Below are 8807 nucleotides of genomic sequence, written 5' to 3'. Positions count from 1 at the left end.
ATCTCCTCCTAGCGTTCAGAGAGCAAATGGATTTGCTTCAGATGAAGTCATTATCACGACGTTGAGCATTGAACAAACTATTGCCTTGTCATACATGGCTAATTCTTGAACTCTTCTTGGCACCCAAGCGCCGCACTGATCTTAGAGTCAAAAACAATTTCAATTTCTTCTCTCTCCACCCCCAACCCCAGCCCCCATAAAGATCGCCGCTTTGTCCTCAGTTTGCTCAAAGAGTCCTTGGAAACAAAACAATTGGCTTTCAAAGTGGCATTGGCATGGAAACATGGTTCTGTAGGGTTCTGCAGTAACTTGGACATACTTTAATGGGTAAATGTTAAACATCTGACCTTTGATATTAATGAACCCGGCGTCTCCATTGTACTTAAAACGCAAGAAACACAATTTAAACACTGGTCACATAGTGCAGTATCTGGGACAAATGTCATACCCCAGAGTCAAGAATATCAGACTATCTGCAACAAGTGGATGATGATCATGAAATGCTGAAAATATTCAGCGGGTCAGGTCGCACCTTTCTCTTCCGACTATTTCAAGCATTTTCGGCTTTGGAGCAACAAGCAAGATGCTGGAAGAACTCGGCGGATCAGGCAGCATTTGTCAGGGAGTAATAGTCGATAATTCGGGTCGGGACGCTACTCCTGCCCCGTTTGTTGTCCCAGATTCCAGCACATGCAGTCTCCATTTTCTGCCTTTAGATTTCCAGTATTCGCAGAGTTTTGTTCTATTTTCAAGTGGACAACTACTAAATCACGACTCGACGATGCAATGGACCATAATAAAATAATACAAGCGGAAAGCAATATGGGTATATTTTGAAGGAAGCAACATGACAACAATGAAATCATGAAACGTGTTACTCTGCACTAGATTAGATTTTTTTTTAAAAAAAAATTCTGGTAGAGGGCAGAAGAGTTGTAAGTGCTGCATCCAAAGCGCAATCAAGGGCTGATGCATTCTGATCTTTGCTTATTTGCCCGTGACTGACACATTACGGTTTTAAACGCTCCACTCCCAAACTAGTAAAACCGATTAAATTTACATGTGCCGCGTACATTTTATGTGATCAGTTATTACATTCTTTTGGCTAGTTATCAATTAGAATTCGGTTACGCAATATAAACACGAATGAGTCACCAGTCCCACCCAGATCATTAACGCTTCTGCTGCGGACGCCACCCAGCTTCCGCCCCTTGAATATACCGGTTGCAGCGCTATTCAGCGATTCGAAGTATGGCAGACCGGACCTACTTCAAGTTCTTAATTGCATTTCTTCGATTACAGTTCTACTGTATTTTCGCGCCTATGATTGAACATGAGAATGACGTACTGCCTCCACACCAACAGCATAACGATTACTGAGATTCTATGGTGGGTCTTCAGGGAGCTAGGGTTGAAGATTCCATTTCAGGATTATTCATTGTAATACGCCCCAGCAAGAGTAAAAACAGGAAGATAGAAAGAGTTAACGTTTGGTTTAAGACAAGGTTTGGGATTTCGGGCGGGATGCACCAATTCAGAAAGGACATATTGAAACTGGAAAAGACTGGGGACAATATTCTCATCGTTAAGGAAGATGAGACAGAAGAGAGGAATAAGATGCTTAACTGAGGGTGTTAGATTGTACTAGTGAAGTAGCACATTATCAGGTAAGAGCAGAGCCCAGAAGAATACAAATAGGGTGGGAAGCTGCGGGTAGAAATAGCCGAGTGAGCAGAGGAAATAGCAGACATGTGGCTTTAAATGGTGAGGACTGAACATTTCATCGTCACTCGTGACAGTGTGTTCAGTAAAGTTGGGCAAGGACTAAAGGAAGGTGGGTGGTGGCAGTGATTTGGGAAGGTGTTTAGTGTGTTTGCGTAGAAAAGAACAAAGTCTACAGTAGTTTTTGATTAGAGGTGAGAACCTTAATGGATATGTTCATACTAATGGGATATTCTGTAGGCTTTCAAATAGTGAGAGGGAGACTTCGAAATATATCTGTAGGGGAATTACAAAGATGTACAGAGATAGATTATTAACATTGGTTTTCTTTAATTAGCCAAACAGTGGATAGGGTATTGTTAAAGAAAAAGAAAAAAATTCAGTGTGTGTTCTGGAGAAATTCCTTAACTGGTCTGTTCTGGGCCTAATTAAGAGAGAGGTAATACTGAAACCGGGGTTAGAGGATCAAGTGACTGCGGGAGAACACTTGAATGAGAATGGTTTAGATTTGCCTTGGAGAAGAACAAAGAATATTTTAATTGGAATTAAACATGCAACATTTTCACTGGAAACAATGAAGTTTGCGGAATACAATGCCAAGGTAAAATAGGAGCAAAGATTTACAGGAAAAAGAGTGATTGAATAGTGCACAAACTTTAAAATGAAGATGCTTTGGATTCATATGAGGTACTATTTATTCCCAGGAGAAGAAAAGTCAGGAGAACTGAAGCTAGTGTTCCTTGAGAAAATATGATGAAATGCAAACCAGAGCATATGATGAACGTCAGGTGAACTTTGCAAGCTAGAACCAGGTGAATTACAATAAGTTCAGAAGGAAAGTGAAGAGACAGTGCATATGCAGATTCAGACCTGAGCTTGAGTGCAGTCTGTGTGGAGTTTGCATGTTCTCTCTAGCTGCAAATGTTTCCTGCAGTTGTTCCATTTTCCTCCTACTTCCCAACATCAGGCAGGTTTGCTAGGTTAACTGGTCGCTGTAATTTGCTCTTGGGCTGAAGACTAGTGCTTAAAAGTCAGTAGAGTTGTGCTGTATCACTCAGTATCACCATCTTCTCAAGAGCAAGTATAAATGAGCAACAAACTCTGGCCTTGCCAGTGACCCTCAGAAATCCAAACTGATCTTGTTTTGAAAAATTATAGATCAAAGGAGAAGAATGGTGGGGATTAAGGGCAAAAGCAGGTAACTAATATTGAATCTTCATAAAGGTCTTGTTTGGCCTTACCTAGAATGTTAGTCTGGTCACAATAGAAAGGATGTGGTCCTTGAAAGTGAGCAGGGGAGATTAAACAGAGTGGTTCCAATTACAAAAGGCATTAAAGATGCTGGCATTGTTCACATTGGAATAAAGGAGACAAGCAATAGATTTGATGGAGACATATGAGATTAAAACAGGTTTAGTTAATGTAAACAAACAAGATCTGTTTCCATTAGTTACTATTCGAGGACCAATATTTGAGTAAGCAGTGTGGGGAGGATGTGAAGTCTTTCTGATAACTACATCTGCATGAAGTGCACTGAGCTGACCATGTTAGGGAACTGGAGCTGCAGCTCAATGTCCTTTGGTTCATACAGGATAATGAGGAGGTGATAGATGGGAGCCACAGGGAGGTAATCACCCTAACTTGTGACTGTCAGGAGAGGGAAAAGGAGTAGGCAGCCAGTACAGAGTATGTATATGGCCATTCCCCTCAATAATACCTATTCTGCTTTGGAAACGAAGATGGTGCAGGAAGGAGGGCTTCAGATATTTGGATCATTGGGCCCTCTTCCAGGAAAGATGGGACTTGTACAGAAGGAACAGCTTGTACCTGAACTGGAGGGGGACTAATATCCTAGCAGGAATGTCTGCACAGGGATGTTTAAACTATAGTTGCAGGGGGAAGGGAACCAAAGCACCAGAATAGGTAGTGAAGTGGTTGTGGAGAAGGATGATATTAAGCCTGTGTGCAGGGTTAGGAGACAAAAGGTTGAGTATGGTGTGGCTAATGTACCGAGCTGCATGTATTTCAATGCAAGGAGTATTGCAGGAAAGGTGGATGAGCTTAGGGCATGGATCAACTTGTGGAATTATGACATTGTAGCCATTAGTGAGACTTGGTTTAAGGACGGGCAGGACTAGCAGCTCAATATACTGGGGTTCCATTGCTTTAAACATGATAGAGTGGAAGGGATGGTATTACTAGACAGGGAAAAAGACAAGGTAGTGCGCAGTCAGAGTAAACTGGAGAACTTGTCTGGTGAAGGTTGTATGGGTAGAATTGAGGAATTGGAAATGTATTACAACATTAATGGGATTATATTATAGACTACCCAACAGTCTGCAGGATTTAGAAAAGCAAATTTGTGGAAAAATAGCAGACTGTTTCAGGAACCATAAGGTTGTGATAGTAGGTGATTTTAACTTTCCACATATTGACTGGGGCTCCCATACTATAAAAGGACTGGATGGGAAAGAGTTTGTCAAATATGTTCGGGAATGTTTCTTTATCAGTCCATAGAAGTCCCACCTAGAGAGAGTGTGATTCTAGATCTCCTATTAGGGAATGAGACAGGGCAGGTGACAGAATTCTATGTAGGGAACACTTGCATCTAGTGATCATAATGCCATTAGTTTCAAGGTAACTATGGAAATGGAAGGGTCTGGTCCTTGGGTTGAGATTCTGATTCAGAGAAAGGTCAACTTTGATGCTATCAGAAAGGATTTTGCAAGTGTGGATTGGGGTAGGTTGTTTCTGGCTATGTTGTACTTGGCAAGTGAGAGTCCTTCAAATGTGAAACTTTAGGAGTACAGAGCTTGTATGCTCCTGTCAGAATAAAATGCAAGGATAGTACGTTAATAGAAATCTTGCTTTATGAGATTTATTGAGGCACTGGTTAAGAAAAGAAGGAGATGCTTAGCAGCTATAAGCAGGTAGGAACAAATGAGGTACTTGAGGAGAATAAGAAATGCAAGAGAACACTTAAAAAAGAAATAAGGAGCACGAAAGACAAGAGTTTGCTCTAGCAGACAAGTTGGAGGTGAATCCTAAGGGCCTATACAAATATATTACAAGTGAAAGGATAGCAAGGGAAAAAATGTGTCCTCTGGAAGTTCAAATTGGTAATTTATGCATGGAACCAAAAGAGATGGGGGAGATCCTAAATGGACTTCTTGCATCTGGAAATGGACGCAGAGTCCATGGAGAAAAGGAAATGCATCAGTGAAGTGATGGTCCCTATACAAATTGCATAGGAGGAGGTGTTTGCTGTCTGGAGACAAGTTTTTGCCTTGGATTCTGTGGGAGGCTAGTGCAGAATTTGCAGGGGCCTTAGCAAAGATATTTAAAACATTCTTAGCCATAGTTGGGGTGCCAGAGGATTAGAAGATATCTAATATTGTTCCATTGTTTAAGATAAACCAGGAAATTATAAGCCAGTGATCTTGATATTAGTAGTAGGAAAGGTATTGGAAGGTATTCTAAGGGATCAGATAGATCAATATTTGGATAGACAAGGTCTGATTAGCGATAGTCAACGTGCCTTTGTGCATCATAGATCTTGTCTAACCAATCTTATAGAGGTTTTTGAGAAAGTTACTAGGAAAGTTGATGAAGGCAAGGCAGTGGATGTTGTCTACATTGACTTTAGCAAGGCCTTTGGCAAGTCCCCACATGGGAAGCGGGTCAAAAAGGTTTAGTTGCTTGGCATTCAAAATGAGGTTGCAAATTGGATGAGACATTGACTCTGTGGAAGAAGCCAGAGAGTGGTTGTAAATGGTTGTCTCTCTGACTGGAGGCCTGTGAGAAGTGGTGTGCCAAAGGGATTGGTGTTAGGTCCATTGTTGTTTGCCATCTGCATCAATGATCTAGATGATAATGTGGCAAGCTGTATCAGCAAATTTGCAGATGACACCGAGACTGGGGATGTAGTGGATAGCAAGGAAAATTAACTAAATAAGCTTTCAGTGGTATCTGGACCAGCTGAAAAAATGGGCCGAAAATGGCAGATAGAATTTAATGCAGCCAAGTGTGAAGTGGCATACTTTGGGTAGGTCTTCCACAGTGAGTGGTAGGGTACTGAGAAGTGCAGTATAACAGAGGGATCTGGGAATATAAATCCATAATTCCTTGAAAGTGCCATTACAGGTAGATAGGGTTGGAAAGAAAGCTTTTGACACATTTGCCTTAGTAAATCAATGTATTGAGTGCAGGAATTGGAATGTTACATTGAAATTGTATAAGACGTTGGAGTATTGTGTGCAAGTTTGGTCACCTACCTACAGGAAGAATGTAAATAAGATTAAAAGAGTGCAGAGAAAATTTACAAGGATGTTGCCAGGACTTGTGGGCCAGAGTTACAATGGTAGGTTGAATAGGTTAGGACTTCATTCTCTAGAGCATAGAAGATTAAGGGGAGATTTGATGGAGTTATACAAAATTGTAAGGGGTATAGATAGGTTAAGTGCAGATATGGTTCCTTAAGGTTCTCATAGCAGGAGCGGTAGTGGGGATAAGCCTCCTCTACCTATTAAATGCTGCCAATGGCATGCATCTCAAATTACCTCTAACAGCCAAACTCCTGGACTCCTCATGCGGCTTAGCTACTAAGCCTACTCACAGAGGTGTGTTACTGGAGCCTTAAGACCAGTCACTTTAGGCAGGTGAGGCTCATCAGCTGTGGTTGGCAGCTCATCTAGGAGAAGGAAAACTCTGATCTCAAGCTTCTGCTGTCTTTGGGAATATACCCACTCATGGGGAAGGCTTTGGGAACAAACACTGAGGAAAAATCTGGAGCTGGAGTCCCTAAGGTAGTCCAACATTGAGTTCAATGCAGGATGGCAATTCCTGAAAAGCTGCTGGTGCCAAAGTTATTGGACTCTGTCTTTTCTTTGGATTCATCAGCTGTGTGGCGAATTGGGGCCTACTGCATGGGCAACTGCTTGCTCTTCCTATTGTACTTCCCTGGCTTGCACATCACCTGGACAACTAGGACACAAGATCCATAGTTGACCCCAAACAATGGAGGGCCTCATTGCAACAGGGTTGGGTGAGACAACAACTAGAGGTCATGGGTTAAAGATAAAAGTGAAATGTTTAAGGGGAACATAAGGAGAAATATCTTCAATCAGAGTATGATGAGAGTGTGGAACAAGCTGCCAGTGCAAGTGGTGCATGTGGGGTTAATTTCAATAGGTAGATGAATGAAAGAGGCATGGAGGGCTATGGTCCAGGTGCAGGTTGATGGGACTTGGCAGACTAATGGTTCAGCACAGACTTGATGGGCTGAAGGGCCTTCTTCTGTGTTGTAGTGTTCTATGACTCTGTGACATATACTGTGAAATTTGTTGTTTTGCAGCAGCAATACCATGCAATACATAAAAAGAACTATTAGCTTACAATGAGAATAAAATAAATAAATTTTATACATTTATAATTTTATAAATTTTATAATAAATAAAACAAATAAATAACGTGCAAAGAAGAGCAAAATAGTGAGGTAGTGTTCATGTGTTCACGGACCAGTCAGAAATCTTACAGTGGAAGGGAGGAAGCGGTTCTTAAAGTGCTGAGGCTCCTTCAGGCTCCTGTACCTTCTCCTCGATGGCAGTAATGAGAAGAGAGCATGTCCTGATGGGCATCACCTTTCTGAGCTTTTACCTTCTGACAATGTCCTTGACGGTGGTGGGACTAGTACCCATGATGGAGTTGGCTGAGTTTACAACCCTCTTCAGCTTTCTCCAATCCTGTGCATTGGCACCTTCATACCAGACAGTGATGCAACCAATCAAAATGCTCTCCACGTAGACGTTCACCAGTCTTTGGTGACATTCCATTATCCTCCTTATCTCCCAATAAAGTATAGCTGCTAGATATGTTCTTTGTAATTGTATCAATATATTGGGCCTAGGATAGACCTTCAGAGATGTTGATACCCAGGAACTTGAAGCTGTTCACTGCAGGGCTATAGGGACAGGATGGAAAATAGGACCCTGTACAGAGCTGCAATGGACTTGATGAGCTCACTGGCCTGCTTAATGACTTTCTGACTCTAAGAACAAATTTCACTTATGTAATTTTAATCAAGTAGACTACACTGAAGTCTACACTGTGGAGATGTCGAGGCACTGGAAGAAAAGTCATGTGAATTTGCAATCATGCAGTATTTTCTGTTATTCTTTCAATATCTTCATTTGCTGAAAAGATTAAGCTGCACATAGACATTTTCTGCTGAGAAGAATTCCTTAGTGGCATAAGGTTCTCTTCATGCAATATATTGATCTTTCAGGTCAGAAGCCTTGAATGCATTTTTAGAAATTTTATTTTAGCAATACAGCATGGTAACAAGCCCTTCTGACCCAATGAGCTTAGTTGTCCAATTACATCCGATTAACCTACTAACATGTACGTCTTTGGAATGTGGTGGGAAACCAGTGCACCAGAAGGAAACCCATGTAGCCACGGGGAGAACATACAAACTCCTTACAAACAACGGTGAGAATTGAACCCGGGTCACTGGCACCATGAGAGCATTACACTGACCGGTACACTACTGTGTCGACCCAAAATGTGGAACATTTTATGCATTTGCGTGCCATCATTGAGCACAGGACACACTAATCTTCTCTCTATTGTTCCAGTTTTAGTGTATGTGTGGCCAAAGCGAGCATGCATTTGATAGGTTACCACTAGCACTTTCTTTCCATTAGGGAAAACCTTTGCACTGCTACTTTATTTTGGTAAGACATAAATAAAGAATTGATTTATGAATATTTCTATTATTCTCACACATTGCTAAGGAATTATTTAAACATTACTTAGTGTATGGAGAAGACAGAGCAACAATAAATCAGCCATGATGGAATTGTGGAGAAAACTCAATGGACTGAATGGCCTAATTCTGCTTCTGTGTCTTTTGGGCGTATGATCTAATTTTCTTTAAATCTTGTCACAATTTAATGTAGCTTCCCTTAATGCAATGATTCACTGTTTGCCATTTTTAAAATGTCAACAATTCAAACAGCTTAGCAATTGTTTTACTTCCACCAATCTTCACTGTGCAGAAGAGTGGACATTGACAAAAGAAAGTG

The 8807-nt window shown here is 41.2% G+C and overlaps 1 non-coding gene across 1 annotated transcript; it reads right to left on the bottom strand.

Annotated features, from left to right (window-relative positions):
- Nucleotides 1–8280: 8280 nt before the first annotated feature.
- Nucleotides 8281–8389, bottom strand: LOC140738157 (U6 spliceosomal RNA). The gene has a single exon (XR_012101321.1). It is a non-coding gene; the product is annotated as a U6 spliceosomal RNA (small nuclear RNA).
- Between the last annotated feature and the right edge of the window lie 418 nt (nucleotides 8390–8807).

This window comes from Hemitrygon akajei, chromosome 13 (assembly GCF_048418815.1).
Source record: "Hemitrygon akajei chromosome 13, sHemAka1.3, whole genome shotgun sequence".
NCBI classification, from domain to species: Eukaryota; Metazoa; Chordata; class Chondrichthyes; order Myliobatiformes; family Dasyatidae; genus Hemitrygon; species Hemitrygon akajei.
Note: the sequence above shows the minus strand (reverse complement) of the source record. Positions and strands in the feature narration are given on the sequence as shown.